The 20,342-nt window shown below is 36.7% G+C and overlaps 1 long non-coding RNA gene and 1 pseudogene across 1 annotated transcript in view; one reads left to right on the top strand and one right to left on the bottom strand.

The window, feature by feature from the left end:
* LOC143669654 (uncharacterized) overlaps nt 1-20,342 on the bottom strand; it is an 80,394-nt gene that overhangs the window by 58,824 nt on the left and 1,228 nt on the right. The gene's annotated exons all lie outside the window — the stretch shown is intronic.
* Nucleotides 5,646-6,184, top strand: LOC143669563 (ubiquitin-conjugating enzyme E2 C pseudogene; annotated as a pseudogene).

Below are 20,342 nucleotides of genomic sequence, written 5' to 3'. Positions count from 1 at the left end.
AGTGAAAGATAAAGTAGAAAAGATGGAAAAAACAATGGATACCTACAATGACAGATTTAAAGAGACAGAAGATAGAATTAGTGATTTGGAGGATGAAACATCTGAATTCCAAAAAGAAACAGAAACTATCCAGAAAAGAATGGAAAAATTTGAACAAGGTATCAGGGAACTCAAGGACAATGTGAACCGTACAAATATACGTGTAGTGGGTGTCCCAGAAGGAGAAGAGAAGGGAAAAGGAGGAGAAAAACTAATGGAAGAAATTTTCACTGAAAATTTCCCAACTCTTATGAAAGACCTAAAATTACAGATCCAAGAAGTGCAGCGCACCCCAAAGAGATTAGACACAAATAGGCATTCCCCAAGACACTTACTAGTTAGAATGTCAGAGGTCAAAGAGAAAGAGAGGATCTTGAAAGCAGCGAGAGAAAAACAATCTGTCACATACAAGGGAAACCCAATAAGATTATGTGTAGATTTCTCAGCAGAAACCATGGAAGCTAGAAGACAGTGGGATGATATATTTAAGTTACTAAAAGAGAAAAACTGCCAGCCAAGACTCCTATATCCAGGAAAATTGTCCTTCAAAAATGAGGGAGAAATTAAAACATTCTCAGACAAAAAGTCACTGAGAGAATTTGTGACCAAGAGACCAGCTCTGCAAGAAATACTAAAGGAAGCACTAGAGTCAGATACAAAAAGACAGAAGAGAGAGGCATGGAGAAAAGTGTAGAAAGAAGGAAAGTCAGATATGATATATATAATACAAAAGGCAAAATGGTAGAGGAAAATATTATCCAAACAGTAATAACTTTAAATGTTAATGGACTGAATTCCCCAATCAAAAGACATAGACTGGCAGAATGGATTAAAAAACAGGATCCTTCTATATGCTGTCTACAGGAAACACATCTTAGACCCAAAGATAAATATAGGTTGAAAGTGAAAGGTTGGGAGAAAGATATTTCATGCAAATAACAACAAGAAAAGAGCAGGAGTGGCTATACTAATATCCAACAAATTAGACTTCAAATGTAAAACAGCTAAAAGAGACAAAGAAGGACACTATATACTATTAAAAGGAACAATTAAGCAAGAAGACATAACAATCATAAATATTTATGCACCGAACCAGAATGCCCCAAAATACGTGAGGAATACACTGCAAACACTGAAAAGGGAAATAGACACATATACCATAATAGTTGGAGACTTCAATTCACCACTCTCATCAATGGACAGAACATATAGACAGAGGATCAATAAAGAAATAGAGAACCCGAACATTACTATAAATGAGCTTGACTTAACAGACATTTATAGGACATTACATCCCACAACAGCAGGATACACCTTTTTTTCAAGTGCTCATGGATCATTCTCAAAGATAGACCATATGCTGGGTCACAAAGCAAGTCTTAACAAATTTAAAAAGATTGAAATCATACACAACACTTTCTCGGATCATAAAGGAATGAAGTTGGAAATCAATAATAGGCAGAGTGCCAGAAAATTCATAAATACATGGAGGCTCAACAACACACTCTTAAACAACAAGTCAGTCAAAGAAGAAATTGCAAGAGAAATTAGTAAATACCTAGAGGCAAATGAAAATGAAGACACAACATATCAAAACTTATGGGACGCAGCAAAGGCAGTGCTAAGACGGAAATTTATTGCCCTAAATGCCTTTATCAGAAAAGAAGAAAAGGCAAAAATGCAGGAATTAACTGCCCACTTGGAAGAACTGGAGAAAGAACAGCAAACTAATCCCAAAGCAAGCAAAAGGAAAGAAATAACAAAGATTAGAGCAGAAATAAATGAAATTGAAAACATGAAAACAATAGAGAAAATCAATAAGACCAGAAGTTGGTTCTATGAGAAAATCAACAAGATTGATGGGCCCTTGGCAAGATTGACAAAAAGAAGAAGAGAGAGGATGCAAATAAATAAGATTACAAATGGAAGAGGAGACATAACTACTGACCTCATGGAAATAAAGGAGGTAATAACAGAATACTATGAACAACTTTATGCTAATAAATACAACAATTTAGATGAAATGGACAGGTTCCTGGAAAGACATGAACAAACAACTTTGACTCAAGAAGAAATAGACGACCTCAACAAACCAATCACAAGTAAAGAGATTGAATTAGTCATTCAAAAGCTCCCTAAAAAGAAAAGTCCAGGACCAGACGGCTTCACATGTGAATTCTATCAAACATTCCAGAAAGAATTAGTACCTACTCTCCTCAAACTCTTCAACATAATCGAAGTGGAGGGAAAACAACCTAATTCATTCTATGAAGCCAACATCACCCTCATACCAAAACCAGGCAAAGATATTACAAAAAAAGAAAACTACAGACCAATCTCTCTAATGAATACAGATGCAAAAATCCTCAATAAAATTCTAGCAAATCGTATCCAACAACACATTAAAAGAATTATACATCATGACCAAGTAGGATTCATCCCAGGTATGCAAGGATGGTTCAACATAAGAAAATCAATTAATGTAATACACCATATCAACAAATCAAAGCAGAAAAATCACATGATCATCTCAATTGATGCAGAGAAGGCATTTGACAAGATTCAACATCCTTTCCTGCTGAAAACACTTCAAAAGATAAGAATACAAGGGAACTTCCTTAAAATGATAGAGGGAATATATGAAAAACCCACAGCTAATATCATCCTCAATGGGGAAAAATTGAAAACTTTCCCCCTAAGATCAGGAACAAGACAAGGATGTCCACTATCACCACTATTATTCAACATTGTGTTGGAAGTTCTAGCCAGAGCAATTAGGCAAGAAAAAGAAATACAAGGCATCAAAATTGGAAAGGAAGAAGTAAAACTATCACTGTTTGCAGACGATATGATACTATACGTAGAAATCCCAGAAAAATCCACAACAAAATTACTAGAGCTAATAAATGAGTACAGCAAAGTAGCAGGCTACAAGATCAACATTCAAAAATCTGTAGCTTTTCTATACACTAGTAATGAACAAGCTGAGGCAGAAATCAAGAAACGAATCCCATTTACAATCGCAACTAAAAGAATAAAATACCTAGGAATAAATTTAACTAAAGAGACAAAAAACCTATATAAAGAAAACTACAAAAAACTGCTAAAAGAAATCACAGAAGACCTAAATAGATGGAAGGGCATACCGTATTCATGGATTGGAAGACTAAATATAGTTAAGATGTCAACCCTACCTAAACTCATCTACAGATTCAATGCAATACCAATCAAAATCCCAACAACTTATTTTTCAGAATTAGAAAAACCAATAAGCAAATTTATCTGGAAGGGCAGGTTGCCCTGAATTGCTAAAAACATCTTGAGGAAAAAAAACGAAGCTGGAGGTCTAGCGATGCCGGACTCTAAGGCATATTATGAAGCCACAGTGGTCAAAACAGCATGGTATTGGCGTAAAGATAGATATATCGACCAATGGAATCAAATAGAGTGCTCAGATATAGACCCTCTCATCTATGGACATTTGATCTTTGATAAGCAGTCAAGCCAACTCACCTGGGACAGAACAGTCTCTTCAATAAATGGTGCCTAGAGAACTGGATATCCATAAGTAAAAGAATGAAAGAAGACCCATATCTCACACCTTATACAAAAATTAGCTCAAAATGGATCAAAGATCTAAACATTAGGTCTAAGACCATAAAACAGTTAGAGGAAAATGTAGGGAGATATCTTACGAATCTTACAACTGGAGGCGGTTTTATGGACCTTAAACCTAAAGCAAGAGCACTGAAGAAATAAATAAATAAATGGGAGCTCCTCAAAATTAAACACTTTTGTGCATCAAAGAACTTCATCAAGAAAGTAGAAAGACAGCCTACACAATGGGAGACAATATTTGGAAACGACATATCAGATAAAGGTCTAGTATCCAGAATTTATAAACAGATTGTTCAACTCAACAACAAAAATATAGCCAACCCAATTACAAAATAGGAAAAAGACTTGAACAGACACCTACCAGAAGAAGAAATACGGATGGCCAAGAGGCACATGAAGAGATGCTCAATGTCCCTGGCCATTAGAGAAATGCAAATCAAAACCACAATGAGATATCATCTCACACCCACCAGAATGGCCATTATCAACAAAACAGAAAATGACAAGTGCTGGAGAGGATGCGGAGAAAGAGTCACACTTATCCACTGTTGGTGGGAATGTCAAAGGGTGCAACCACTGTGGAAGGCAGTTTGGCGGTTCCTCAAAAAGCTGAATACAGAATTGCCATACGACCCAGCAATACCATTGCTAGGTATCTACTCAAAGGACTTAAGGGCAAAGACACAAACGGACATTTGCACACCAATGTTTATAGCAGCGTTATTTACAATTGCAAAGAGATGGAAACAGCCAAAATCTCCATCAACAGAAGAGTGGCTAAACAAACTGTGGTATATACATACGATGGAATATTATGCAGCTTTAAGACAAGATAAACTTATGAACCATGTAATAACATGGATGGACCTAGAGAATATTATGCTGAGTGAATCCAGCCAAAAACTAAAGGACAAATACTGTATGGTCCCACTGATGTGAACGGACATTCGAGAATAAACTTGAAATATGTCATTGGTAACAGAGTTCAGCAGGAGGTAGAAACAGGGTAAGACAATGGGTAATTGAAGCTGAAGGGATACAGACTCTGCAACAGGACTAGATACAAAAACTCAAAAATGGACAGCACAATAATACCTAATTGTAAAGTAATCATGTTAAAACACTGAATGAAGCTGCATCTGAGCTATAGGTTTTTTTTTTGTTTGTGTTTTTTTTTACTATTATTATTATTTTTATTTTTTTCTCTATATTAACATTCTATATCTTTTTCTGTTGTTTTGCTAGTTCTTTTCCTAAATCGATGCAAATGTACTAAGAAATGGTGATCATGCTTCTATGTGACGATGTTAAGAATTATTGATTGCATATGTAGAATGGAATGATTTCTAAATGTTGTGTTAATTTCTTTTTTTTCTTTAATTAATAAAAAACCTTTAGGGTAATTATTTTCCTATAGCTGGTTGTTTTTAATGAACTAAAATTAATATATGTATCATTTTCTTGCAAAAATTTGGGCGGGCCGCGGTGGCTCAGCGGGCAAAGTGCTTGCCTGCCATGCCGGAGGACCTCGGTTCGATTCCCGGCCCCAGCCCATGTAAAAAAAAAAAAAAAAAAACAAACAAACAAAATACAATAAAACAAGAAAATGTTTAAAGATGTTTCCCTTTCTTCCTTCCTTCCTTCCTGCAAGAGATGTTTTGGTAGGATTATATATTATGTAACATTTTCAACATGTTTTTTGGAACAGAATTCACACGTGACTAGTTCACTTCCTCTTTCCCTTCTCCTAATCATATTCATTGGGCTTTTTCCTTATATTTGAACAATCAATGTACTTTCAGCACCCATGCCCAGCAATACTTTTCCATCAATTCTTGCAGGGTGCAAATGGATTTCAATAATTTATATAAACAATTGGGTTATGCTCAATCACTGCAATTTTAAATACTGGAAACAGGAGGGAAAATGTTATTTTAAAATGTAATGGCAGCAGTTGCAGCTCCTGTGTCCCTGTCAGCAGTACCCAGATGACACCCCAGAACTGTGACCCAGCCACTGCCAGCATCACTGCTGTTTGCAAGAGTGCTGAGCCCAGCAGAGGTACTGCCCAGAGCTCCATGAACAAGAGGCTACAGCAGAAGTTGAGAACTTTCATGATATGTGGTGACAAAGGAATTTCCACCTTCCCTGGATAAGACAACATTTTCAAGAGGGTAGGGACCATCCATGGAGCAGCTGGCACAGTATATGAAGACCTGAGGTATAAGCTCTCCCTGGAGTTCCCCAGTGGCTACCCTACAATGTGCCAATGGTAATGTTCCTCCCACCCTTCTACCACCCTAATGTGGGCACTAAGATTAACATCTGCCTGGACATCCTGAAGGACAAGTGGTCTGCCTTGCATGATATCTGTTCCAGCCTCCTCTCTACCCAGAGCCTGCTGGGAGAACCCAACATTGAATGCCCTTTGAACACACATTCTTCAAAACTCTGGAAAAACCCCACAGCCTTTAAGAAGTACCTGCAAGAGACCTACTCAAAGCACATCTCCAGCCAAGAGTCTTGAGCTAGACTGTCCAACATCTGTCTTTTTGTTGTCTTTTTATTTTTTCCTTAGATGGTCTGTCCTTTCCATCATATTGGTGGTGTCATTTTTATTTTGTTTCTATTTTTAATCTAAATATCTGTTGCCCTTGTGATGAATATATTAATAAAAACAAATGCAGTTTTTTTGAAAAAAATAAATGCCATGGCAATGGTGCCTGAAGATAGGAGAAAAAGAGGAGCCTGAAAGAATTGATAAAATCAGATTGATGATTTCAGAGAGAAATGGAACACACAGGAAATGAAAAACATTTCTTGGCAAAATAAATGGAGAAACTCTCCTCTTGATCAGGGGCCAGTGTGGAAAGACCTGTTTCATAATATTTTATGCATGCCTATAGGTTTAAAAATTTTATCCTTAGGACACAGATCACCTGTGAATTTTTGAAATTTTTGAAAATGCCAGATTTTTGAATAAAATAAACCACTACTTTTTTCCTTAAAGCTAATTTTGTAGGAAATTTTACACGTAAAAATCTAAGTATTTAGTTAATTCAGCACTGATTAGTTTTGGATGTCTAAGCTTTTTTTTAAAAAAACTATTTTTATTGAGAAATATCCATAAACATACAGTCTAAACATATTGTACACTAAATAGCTCACAATATCATCACATAGTTGTACATTCTTCACCATGATCAATTTTAGAAAATTTGTGTCACTCTAGAAAAAAGAAATAAAAAAGAAGAAAACAGAACTCATACATTCCATACCCATTACCCCTCCCTAACATTGACCCACAGTATTTTTTTTCTTAGAAAAGTTCAGTGTGTTTCTTTTTTAAATTTTAATTTTTTTATAAAATAACAACAAATAAACACAAGTATTCTTAACTTATGATCATTCTGTTCTACATGTATAATCAGTAATTTGCAATATCATCACATAGTTGCATATTCATCATCATGATCATTTCTTAGAGCATTTGCATCAACTCAGAAAAAGAAATAAAAAGATGACAGAAAAAATTTCATACATACCATACCCCATACCCCTCCCTTTCAATGATCACTAGCATTTCAATCTAAATTTATTTTAACATTTGTTCTTTCTATTATTTACTTTTATTCCACATGTTTTATTCATCTGTTGATGAGGTAGATGAAAGGAGCATCAGACACCAGGTTTTCACAAACACACAGTCACAGTGAGAAAGTTATATCATACAATCATCTTCAAGAAACATGGCTACTGGAACATAGCTTTACAGTTTTAGGCAGTTCCTTCCAGCCTCTTCACTACATCTTGACTAACAAGGTTGTGCTGATTTGAAAGGAAGTGTGCCCCCCAAGAAAAGCCATGTTTTAATATAAATCCCATTTCATAAATGTAGAATAATCTCTATTCAATACTGTATGTTTGAAACTGTAATGAGATCATCTCCCTGGATGATGTGATTTAGTCAAGAATGGTTGTTAAACTGAATTAGGGGATGACATGTATCCACCCATTTGGGAGGGTCTTGATTGGATTACTGGAGTCCTAAAAAGGAGGAAATATTTTGGAGAATGAGAGATTCAGAGAGAGCAATACTATGAAGCAGAGAGTCCACCAGCCAGCAACCTTAGAGATGAAGAAGGGAAACGCCTCCCGGGGAGCTTCATGAAACTGGAAGCCAGGAGAGAAAGCTAGCAGATGATGCTGTGTTCACCATGTGCCCTTCTAGCCAAGAGAGAAGCCCTGACTGTGTTCACCATGTGCCTTCTCACTTGAGAGAGAAACCCTGAACTTCATCGGCCTTCTTGAACCAAGGTATCTTTCCCTGGATGCCTTTGAGAGGACATTTCTATAGACTTATTTTAATTGGGACATTTTCTTGGCCTTAGAACTATAAACTAGCAACTCATTAAATTCCCCCTTTTAAAAGCCATTCCATTTCTGGTATATTGCATTCTGGCAGCTAGCTAACTAGAACAAAGGTGATATCTATTTAATGCATAAGAATAACCTCCAGGATAACCTCTCAACTGTTTGGAATCTCTCCGCCATTGACACTTTATTTTGCCTCATTTCACTCTTCCCCCTTTTGGTTGAGAATGTTTTCTCAATTCCTTGATGCTAGTCTCAGCTCATTCTAAGATTTCTGTCCCACATTGCCAGAAACATCCACATACCTCAGAGTCAGGTGCCCCACAGTCAGGGGGAGGGCAGTGAGTTTGCTTGCTATGTTGACTGGAGAGAGAGGCCACATCTGAGCAGCAAAAGAGGTTCTCTTGGGGGTGACTCTTAGGCCTAATTTTAAGTAGGCTTGACCTAACCTTTGTGGGGTTAAGTTTCATATGAACAAATCCCAAGACTGGGGGCTCAACCTATTGGTTTGGTTGTCCACACTGTTTGTGAGAATATCAAGAATTCAACTTGGGGAAGTTGAATTTTCCCCCATTCTCACCATTCCCCAAAGAGGACCTTGCAAATACTTTTTCATTTTCTGTTCAAATCACTCCGGGATTTATCAGGGTATCACTCTGGACAAACCAACAAAATCTCATGCCCTACTCAAGGTTCCATGTACTTATGGTGTTCAATTAAGTGGTCTACATAAGTTATATTAGGAAATGCACTAGTCAAAACATAAATTTTGTACCAAATAAACATTTTTTGCTTCAGTCTCACACATAAGTTAAAATTTTAAAATATTAATTACCATCTATTTTCAACACCCTGCAGGAATGACATTCCTTTGTTCTTCCTCATGCAAAAATTGTTTTAAATTTGTACATTTAGTCAGTATCGTTATACACTCTAGGCATTCCTAGATTATACCATCTCAGTCTTTATCACCTACTTTATTTCTGATTTCATTTGTGCCCCCAGCCCTCCTCCCTCTATCATTCTCACATTCAGTTTCATTCAAAGTTTTAACATAATTGTATTACAGTTAGATAGTGTTATGCTATCCATTTCTGAGATTTTACAATCAGCCTTGTTGCACAATCTGTATCCCTTCAGCTCAAATTACCCAATATCTTACCCTATTTCTATTTCCTAATGGTCTCTGATACCAATGAAGTTCTCCAAATTTATTCACTAATGTCAGTTCGTATGAGTGAGACCATACAGTATTTGTCTTTTTGTTTCTGGCTAGTCTCACTCAGCATAATGTCCTTAAGGTCCATCCATGTTGTTACATACTTCATAACTTTATTCTTACAGCTGCATAATATTCCATCATATGTATATACCACAGTTTGTTTAGCCACTCATCTGTTAATGGATAATTTGGATGTTTCCATCTCTTCCCAATTGTAAATAATGATGCTATAAACATTGGTATGCATATGTCCATTTGTCCACTTGCCCTCATGTCCTCTGAGTAGATACTTGACAATGGTATTGCCGGGACCTATGGAAATTCTATATTTAGCTTCCTGAGGAACCACCAAACTACCTTCCACAGTGTTTGTACCATTTGACATTCCCACCAACAGTGGATAAGTGTGTCTCTTTCTCCACATCCTCTCCGGCACTTGTCATTTTCTGTTTTATTGATAATGGCCATTCTGGTGGGTATGAGATGATATCACTTTGTGGTTTTGATTTGAATTTCCTTAATAGCCAATGAAGTATAGTATCTGTGGTTTCCTTGCCTACATTACCATCACTACCCTGCCTGTCCATGTATGGCAGCCATGAGCAGAGGGCAGGAGGGCCAGAGGGTTGAGTGGCTCCTGCATCAGGGTCTGACATGCCCCAGGGCAAATCTCAGCACCTTTGTTACTGGCGCAGCACTCCTGGCACATCTCCTCATGCAGAAACCATGTCCACTCCCAGGCTGACCAGCAGTGCCAACTCTGTGGGGGCCACGATGGACAGGGGTAAGGGGACCCAGACACTTGGCTAATCTGGGCCAATAGCAGTGGCCTGCACATCTCTACCCTCCTTCCTCTCTTTCCCAGCTGCTGACTTGCCACAGGCTACATCCTGGCAACTCCTATCATGTGCCTTTTTATATTTTCAAAATTCACTCATTGGAAACACAGAAGATTATTTGTATAATTAGCGGATCCTTGCTTTGAAATTCAGGATTTGGGTTAATTATAGTCCACAATATCAATTTCCCCAATGACCTGAAATGTCTTAAAAGAAGAATGAAGTGAGGGAGATTTATGATATTACAGTAAATTATCTAGCAACTATTACCTCATTGAACCTGGAGAGACATGGAATTCTTGGCTGCTTCAGTCCATATTACTGGCAGAACAAACAAATTCTCCTTGGTTACTTGAAAGTCACAGCTGCTAGGGTAGAATTCATGGAGTTAAAGGAGGAGGGTGGCTTGGAATTTCAGCCTCCTTCCCCCATCCCCCATTCGTGTGATCTGTAAAACAGGGGAATCCCCTCTTGGTTCCCCATTAGACCAGGATATCTTTCTTTTTTAGCATTTGATGTTTTCCCTTTAATCTGAAGAGCAAATTACCTTTAGGGAGTGTTTCAATTTGCAAACTGCTTGAATATGACATGCCAGAACTAAAATGGCTTTTAAAAATGAGAATTTAATGAGTTACAGGTTTACAGTTTTAAGGCCATGAAAATGTCCACATTAAGGCAAGGCTATACAAGTGTCCAAATTAAGGTATACAGGGAAAGATATCTTCACTCAAGAAAGCAGACAGGTCCAGAAGACCTCTGTCAGCTGGAAAGACACATAGCAAAGTCTGCTATCTTTCTCTCCTGGCTTCTAATTTCATGAAGCTCCCCAGGGGGTGTTTTCCTTCTTCATCTCCAAAGGTGTCTAGCTGTGTGAGCACTGTTGGTTCTGTTGGCACTCTCTGAAATAGTTCCCTCTTAAAGGGTTCCAGTAAGAACCCTACCTTGAATGGGTGCAGATTCATCTCCATGAAAACCATCTAATCAAATATTACCACCCACAATGGTGTGGTCTGTATCTCTATGGAAACGATAAAAAGATCACACTCAGAAATATTGAATGATAATCAAAGAACTTGGCTTTTCTGGGGTACACAACACCCTCAAACTGGCACAGGGAGTTAGGAGTCCAGACATTTAAAAAGGTCACATTTCTTGGGAAGAGATGAAGATACGGGATATGGTTGACTTAGTGCCTCTCTTTGGATGTATGTAAAACTGACTAAATATCCTTCAGAAAAGCACATAGCGTTACTGGAGGTGAAGTACATTTTTAACCCATTTAATCCTAAACTTACAATTTAGTATTCTGGCCACACTTCAGAGAAAATGGCTCTTTAACATACTGTTGAAATATAATGCAAAATTGTTTAATGTATGTTCAATATGTTTAAGTTGACGTCATTGATACACTTGCTTTCAAACATCTCCAGGCCCTATTCTGTACTTGGCTTTTCATTTCTTCTTTTTTTTCTAGCACTTGGGGATTTTGTCTCTTTCAAGTCAGTCTGTCTCTCTTTCTAATCACATACAAATGCACACTTTTTTCTCTGTATTTTCTGGGCATAGTCCTATTATTTTTGAAGCAATTTGCCCATATGTATTAAAGTATTCACGCATGTTTCTCTAGTGTCCTGATTTATAGTAAAGTATCCCAAGGTAAAAATATATTTTTTGAGATGGCAAAATTTGGGATGTTACCTAAATGTTACCTAAATAATGTCAGATTATTAAATCATAGTATTAATATTCTGTGCTTCATGATCCAGACATAGAAAAGGATGACTTTAAAATTTACAAGCAATATGGGAACCTACAACTATACAGAAAGAGAGAATCAGAATGCAACATCCTATATTATGACTACAGGTATCAAATGATATATCTAAGCATACTTAAAAATAGAACTAAAAGTCACCCTCAGAGAATCTCTTTTGTCACACAGATGTACAAAAGATAAATATTATCATGCCTCAATCATATGGACTATCTATAATGTAAAACTAAAATATATTATTTATAATACAAAAACTCAGCAAACTGAAGTTGAGAACATGGGTTTTCAGGCTGAGGCCTTGAAGTAAATCTCTTGTTCACCCAACTTCTTTCTGAAGCTCAGGATTGATGGATAGCCCATGATACATCACATAATTTTTCTTCCTTGGACTCTCCCAAAGCCCCAAGTTCCAAAGAGATTTATTTGTACTCTTTTTGATAGTCTTCTTGGTGTCTGTTGGGGGAAATCTACTTTTCATAACAACCATTATCTTTAGCCCTGCCTTGAGCTCCCCTATTTAGTTTTTCCTGGCATGTTTGTCCTTTAGTGATACTTGGCTATTCCTTATGTATGAATCCTAAACTCAGTGCTAATTCCATGTATGAATGAAGAGCCATATCTTTTGAAGGTTGCCCATTTATTTGGAGGAGATGAGATCATCCTGCTCATGGTGCTGGCCTATGACCACTATGTGGCCAACTGCAGGCCCATGAACTACACAATATCATGACCAGGCATCTCTGTGCCTTGCTTGTGGGGGTGGTTTGGTTGGGAGGCTTCCTGCATTCATTGGTTCAGCTCCTACTCATCTTTCAGTTTCCCTTCTGTGGGCCCAACATGATCATGATCAACTACTTCATCTATGACTTGTATGCTTTGCTGAAACTTACCTGCACCACCATATGTCACTGGCCTGTTGGTGGTTGCTAACAGTGGTGTGATCTGCCAATTGAACTTGTTCATGCTGGCTGCCTTCTACATCATCATCCTGTGTGTCTTGAGGTCTCAAAGTGCAGAAGGGAGATGCAAAGTCCTCTCCACCTGTGGGGCACACTTCACTGCAATTGCCATGTTCTTCGTGCCCTATATATTTATTTACATGTGATCTTCATATACTCAGTCAATAGATAAAATAGTGTCTGTATTTTATTGTGTTCTAACACCCATATTTAACCCTGAGGAATGCAGAAGTAAAAAATACCATGACAAATATCTGATAAAAATGGATATTAGTGATTGAGGATACATGGCAGAGTAGAAAGATAAATAACTGAGCCATTCTTGGTAAGAATATCTGTTGCTGTGATGGGAGCTGAGAGATCATTAAAAGCTTTTAGAATAAAACTAATCAGAATGTTTGAATTTGTTTCTCACCTATCCATCTTCCACATTATTGTCCAAGCAGGTAATTATATGACACTTTAATTTCTTCATTACAATTTACCTTAGCCCACAGAGCATGGGAGTGCCACCATGATCTATCCCTCACCTATGTTTTTGATAGAGCCTTCATCAGCCTCAGATACCAAATGATGATGAACATAATCTCCTTATTGATCTCTTTTGGCAGTGTAGCATAAACAAAATCAAAGTCATTAGATTTGTGGGTTTTATTTTTTCTGCATCATTACAGGACTAGTTTTCTAGGCTGCTTAAGAAAATACCATGAAATGGGTGAAATCAAACAATAGGAATTTATTCAGTCATAGTTTGAGGCTGGGAAGGTCTACATCAAGATGCCATCAAGAGAATGTAGTTTCCAAGAAGACTGTGGCATTGGAACTGGCTGCTGGCTTCCTTGGTTCTTAGCTTGTCAAATGTCAAGGCACATCGCGGCATCTCCTGGTCTCTTCTTTCTCTTCTGGATTGCATTGATATCTAGCTTCTGGCTGCTCCCTCTCTGCTTTTCTCTCTCTCTCTGAATTTCATGCTGCTCATAAAGGATTCCACTAATAGGATTAAGGCCCATCCTGATGTAAATGGGCCACACCTTAATTTAAGCAACCTCATCAAAAGGTCTTACTTATAATGGGTTCACACCCACAGCAATGGATTAAATTTAAGTATATATTTATCAGTGTTCATACATTTTCAACCACCACAACTTTCCTGACTGAATACTTGTATACAAAGCCATCTATCAGGCTGACACTTTCTACATTTTTAATCTCAGACCTTGTCATGCCTTTCACATTTGATTACATATCACTTTTAAACTGACTGTTTTAATCTATCTCCATTAGATTATGATCTCACTGCAGGGAAGCATTGAGCCTCTTTATCTCAATGTCCACAGAATCTGGCATAGAGGAAACTTGAATAAATGTGCTCTCTCATGCATGAATGAAATGAGATTCTCAGGGTATTATGCAACTGTTGCTTATTTCTGTCTGATTCAAACTTGATCAGTCATCCTTAAACTTTTACCTTCTTTTCAGTGTCTTTGGTTTCTTTGTCAAAGTCCTACCTATATCTCTACTCTACCTAATTTTCAGAGAATATTTTAACATTTTTTTCTTTGAAATTTTGACTTTTTCCTCTCACAGTTGAGTTTGGAAAGTTAGTACAAATGCATATATTTTCCTAAAAGAAACAGTTCCTAAAGTGAATGAAAACTCACACTACAATCCTCTTAAAATAATGTTTCTGAGGTGTGATTGCAATTTTAGTGTGGATATTCTTTTCACCCATCACAACAGTACTTAAGCTACTGAACCACAGTCACTTTTTCATCCATATCCTCCAATAATAAAAAATAATTAATTCCCATTCACTCTTGTTTAAAATCAAAAGTTTCCAAATAGAACAGAGGCATGTATAGAGAAGCAATTATTTAACAAATACCAGTACCTTCCATTATTGACTTGGTAAAGTTGTCAAGATTATCTTGTCATAGTCAACACTTAATTCTTTTCCCTCAGATTACACATAGACTAACATTTACCTTATAAAGACAAGATCTGATTACAACATGAATAAACTGATCTTCCAACTCTGGAAATAAGAATACTGAGCAAAATAGTTATTAATGGTTCACATATACCTGATTTCTATCTACAATATGATTAGAAGAAAAATTAGTATGGGATTTTAAGAATACAGCAAAATAAGATTGAGAATAATTAAACTCAAATCTTGGAACTGGGGAGGTGAGCAAGATGGTGGTTTTGTGAGATATGGGATTTAGTTTTCCCTCCAGAGCAGATAGTAAATAGCCAAGAACAGTACAGAACAACTGCTATGGGTACATAAGTGACCATACACACAGCATATACCAGTCTGGACCAGGAAAATTGGCTGAAATGCCACACAAAACTGTAAATTCCCCAAGCCTACCCCACAGGCATGGCAGGCTGGTTCCCCAAGGAGAAAGGAAAGAGACTTTACTAGCAGCAAAGGGTTTAGCTCAACCAAGATCCAATTGTGGAATTAATTAGCAAATTATGACTACTGAAAATTGGCCTCCAGCACATACAAACCTGAAATTAGCACTAAAGTTACTAAGAGAATTTTCCCTGGCAGAGATGGGGCAGGGCTGATGGGAAAAAATAGGTGTTTTGAGTCAGATAGCCAGAAATACTGAAAAAGAGCTGAACCTCAAGACAAAGGGGTACACAGAGCATGGAGATACATAAAGTAACATATTAACTTAAGCTCTTGATTGACAAACCTGAGAAGTGGAGGTCCCTCTCTGAAAAGCCTTTTTTTCTCTTTTTTCTGCCCCTTAACAGCTCATTAGATAGAACTGAAAGTCTTCTAAGGTTCCAGCACTGCCCCAGACAAGGGTGGAATTAAACTGTTCTGAGGTACAAAGTAAGTAGTCAAGTGAAAGGAGCGAATTCCCTAAAGGCTGTATCTTCCCCCAGAGAAAGGTGGGGCCTAGTTTAAGTGAAATCCTTCCTTCAAGGAATTCAGGTCCCAGGAACTGGAAAGCTGCAGCAATTAATGTCAGCCTACAACCTCACCTACATCTCAACCAGGCTCCCAGCAAAGTCTGCTGAAATTAAAGGCATAACAGCACTTTATACTGGTGGAGAACCATGGACAGATATGTGTTACATGCTGGGAAGGACAGGAAGAAAAACAGACTCCAGAGACTTCATAAGAAAGTCTGACAACCTGATGGGTCTAACTCTGGGGAAAATTAATGTTGGCAAATCTTTCCTCCTGAAAGGAGGCCAGTTGGGTCTATGAATATATGACTGGTGCAATAACTGCAGAGATGCTCCTAAAAAGAATAGCTCCATATAGGCAGGGCAAGAAGCAGAAAATCAAGAACTGAAACATTCTGATCAGTTAAACAGAACCCATGCTAGAGGGCTACATTAAGTTGAACTGAATGTCAAAGAACAGATAAAGAATAAAGCCATCCAGCAAGAAATTCCTACATAAAAGAGTGAAAACAACCTCCAGAACAAAGGAAATCAAATTTTTTTGCTAGATGCCAGCAAAACATAGCAAGTCATACTAGGAAAATTGAAGATAGAAGCCAGTCAAAGGAATGATTCAACAACATAAATGAGATACAGGAGTTTAAATAGCAAATTCAGAATTCTCAAACAGATACGGAAAATATCATTAAAAAATTAAGTCAATGAGTTAAGGGAGGATATAAAGAAAACATTGAATGAAAAAAAGAAATCAAAAGTTCGAAAAAGTGAATCATAGAACTGTGGGAATGAAAGACACAATAGAAGAGAAGAAAAGAACAATGGAAACCTACACCAATAGATTTGAAGAGGCAGAAGAAATGATTAATGAACTAGAGGACTGGACATCTGAAATATGATACACAAAAGAAAATATAGGGAAATGAATTGAAAAATAGGAGCAGGATTTCAGGGAATTGAATGGCAACATGAAGCACACAAATATACATGCTGAGAGTGCCCCAGAAGGAAAAAAGAATTAAGTGAAAAGGAGGAGGAAGATTAGTGAAGGAAATAATCACTGAATATTTTCCATCTCTTATAAAAGACATAAAATCACAGTTTCAAGAAGTGCAGCAAACCCCAACTGAATAGATCCAAATAGACATACTCAAAGCCACTTAATAAACAGATTGTCAGATGTCAAAGAGAAAGAGAATGTTCCAAGCTTGAAGAGAGAAGCAATCCATCACATACAAGAGAAACCCAATGATTTTACATTTGGTTTTCTCAGCAGAAAATGTGGAGGTGAGAAGATAGTGGAATGATATATTCAAGGTTAAAAAAAAAAGAAAAATTGCCAAATAAGAATTCTATATCCACCAAAATTATCTTTTCAAAATGAGGGGAGATTTAAAATATTTTCAGACACTCACTGAGTGAATTTGAGAAAAAGAGATCAGCTTTGTAAGAAATACTAAAGGGAGCATTACGAGCAGATGGGAAAAGGCAGGAGAGACAGGTCTGGAGAAGAGTGCAGAAGTGAAGACTATCAGTAAAGGTAAGAAGAAAAAAAATTAGGTATGATATATAAAACCTAAAAGGCAAAATGATAGACAAAATAGTAATAACTTTATAGTAATAACACTAAATGTTAATGGATTAAACTCCCCAATCAAAAGACATATACTGAAGAATGGATTAAAAAAATAAAGAAAACAGTACCCATCTATATTCTGTCTACAGGAGACTCATTTTAGACCCCAAGCCAAAAATAGGTGGAAAGGGAAAGTTTGTGAAAAATTTTTCATGTAAACAACAATCAGAAAAGCACAGGATTAGCTATACTATTGTTCAACAAATTAGACATTAAATGTAAAAAAATTAAAAGAGGCTACTAAGTATGTTATATATTAATAAAAGAAAGAATTCAACAAGAAGACATAATAATCATAAATATTTAAACACTGAGCAAGAGTGCTCCAAGCTACATGAGATGAACACTGACAAAACTGAAGGGAGAAATCAACACCTCTACCATCACAGAGACTTCAATTCACCACTCTCATCAATGGATAGAAAATCTAGACAGAGGAGAAGGAAGAAATAGAGAAATTGAAAAATGTAATAAATGAACTAGACTTAACAGACATTTACAGAACATTAACCCCTCAACAGCAGTATACACATTTTTCTCAAGTGCTCATGAATCATTCTCAAGGATAGATCATATGCTAGGTCACAAATAAATTCTCAATAAATTTAAAAAGACTGAAATCATGCAAAAATACTTTCTCAGTTCATAATGGAATGAAGTTGGAAATCAATAACAGGCACAGGCCCGAAAATTCACAAATATATGGGGTCTAAACAATGGACTCTAAAAACCAGTGGGTCAAGGAAGAAATTACAGGGGGATGTAAATATCTTGAGTGAAATGAGAATGAAAAACAATGTATCAAAATCTATGGGATGTGGCAAAGACGGTGCTAAAAGAGAAATTTATTGCCTATATAAAAAAAATAGAAAGCAAAAGTCAAGGAATTAACTGTCCACTTGGAAGAACTAGAGAAAAAAACAGCAAAATAACCCCTTAGCAAATAAAAGGAAAGAAATAATGAAGATTAGGGCAGACAAAAATGAAACTGAGAACATGAAAATAATCAAGAAAATCAACAAGACGAGAAGTTTGTTCTTTGGGAAAATCAATAAAATCAATGGACTCCAAGCGAGGTTGACAAAACCGATGAGAGGGAAGATGCAAATATATAAAATTAGAAATGTAAGAGGGGTCATAACCACTGATCCCACAGAAATAAAAGAGGTAATGAGAGGATATCATAAGCAACTATATGATAATAAACAAGACAACACAGATGAAATGAACAACTTCCTAGAAAGGCATGAACAAGCACTAAGGGTACAACTACAGAGTAATGGCAGGGGAAACTATGGGGTATATATACAGTAATGTACTGAGTGACCAGAAGAAGGAATGAATTTGTGAGTCATGCAACTAGGTGAATGAACCCTAAGGACTGTTATGTTGAATGAAAGGACAGGAATAAAAAAACAAATATCATGCTTCAACCATGTGGACTAACTATTATATAAAAACTAGGTAAACTAAAGTCAAGAGCATGGGTTATCAGGCTACAGCCTATTGTAAATGGTCCAAGATTGTTAGCTCTTATAGCAGACACATATATCAGGAGATGTAACTGTTAATCCTAAATTCTGAGATAATGAGTTGTTTGTATATAACATGGTCACTTCCAGAAACTTTGGGTACTTATATGACACTTGTCACTCAGATTTAGAGCTCTGAATGTATAAAAGTCAGCTGTACCCCATACAGAAACTATTTAAAAAGTTGAAAAACTAATCAGACTTTCAGTAGAGATATGAATGAAGCTGATCTGAATAGGACTAAGGTATATCAAAATACAGAGTAAAAGATTATATTCTCCATATTTTAAAACATCAAATTTTGTGTTGATGACTAAGGGGAGAGATGTGTATTGGATACAAAATTTATATTTTGGGTAGTGCATTTCATAATTTAAATTTTATGGTCAGTGTAATTGAACATCCTAAATACATGGAATCATGAATAGGATGTGAGATTTCATTGGTTTATCCAGGTTAGTGTGATGCCCCTATATATCCCAGAGTAATTTGGGCAGTGAATAAAGAAATATTTGAAAGGTCCCTTTGGGAGAATGAGGAGAAAGGAGGAAATATTCAACTTTCTCATTTTGAGAATTTCTGATATTCTCACAAGCAATGGGGACAACAAAATCAACAAGCCAAACCATCTATCTTGGGGTTCACTCCTTATGTAACTTATTTCTGCAAAGGATAGGGTAAATCTACTTAAGATTAGGCCTAAATATCACCCCCAGAGAACCCCTTTTCTTGCTCAGATGTGGCATCTCTCTCTAAGCCAATTCAGCAGGTGAACTCATTGCCTTCTCTACTTTGTGGGACATGACTCCAGGAGTATAAAACTCTCTGGCAATGTGGGACATAACTCCTGGATGAGCTGGGACCTGGCACCAAGAGATTGAGAAAACCTTCTTGACCAAAAGGGGGAAGAGAGAAATGAGACAAAATAAAGTTTCAAAGGCTGAGAGATTTTGAACAGAGTTGAGAGATTAACCTGGAAGTTATTCTTACACATTATATAGATATCCCTTTTTAGTTTATATTGTACTGGAGTGGGTAGAGGGAAAAGCACGAAACTGTTGGGCTGTTTTCTAGAAGGCTTGATTCTTGAAGATGTTTGTATAAGGATATAATGTTTACCATGTTTCTGCGCAATTGTGAAAACTTTGCTGTCCCTTTTATCCAGTGTATGGACAGATGAGTAAACAACTATGTTTAAAAAATAAATAAATAATAGGGGAGACAAAAGGTAAAATAAATTGGGTAGATGTAAATACTAGCAGTCAATGAGAGGGAGGGGTAAAGTGCATGATTTGTATGACTTTTTTCTTTTGTCTTTTTATTTCTTTTTCTAGAGTGATGCAAATATTCTAAAAAATGATCATGGTGATATATACACACTTATGTTATGATATTGTGAGTCATCAATTATACGCTAT

This window comes from Tamandua tetradactyla, chromosome 26, assembly GCF_023851605.1.
Source record: "Tamandua tetradactyla isolate mTamTet1 chromosome 26, mTamTet1.pri, whole genome shotgun sequence".
Classification (NCBI taxonomy): domain Eukaryota; kingdom Metazoa; phylum Chordata; class Mammalia; order Pilosa; family Myrmecophagidae; genus Tamandua; species Tamandua tetradactyla.
Note: the sequence above shows the minus strand (reverse complement) of the source record. Positions and strands in the feature narration are given on the sequence as shown.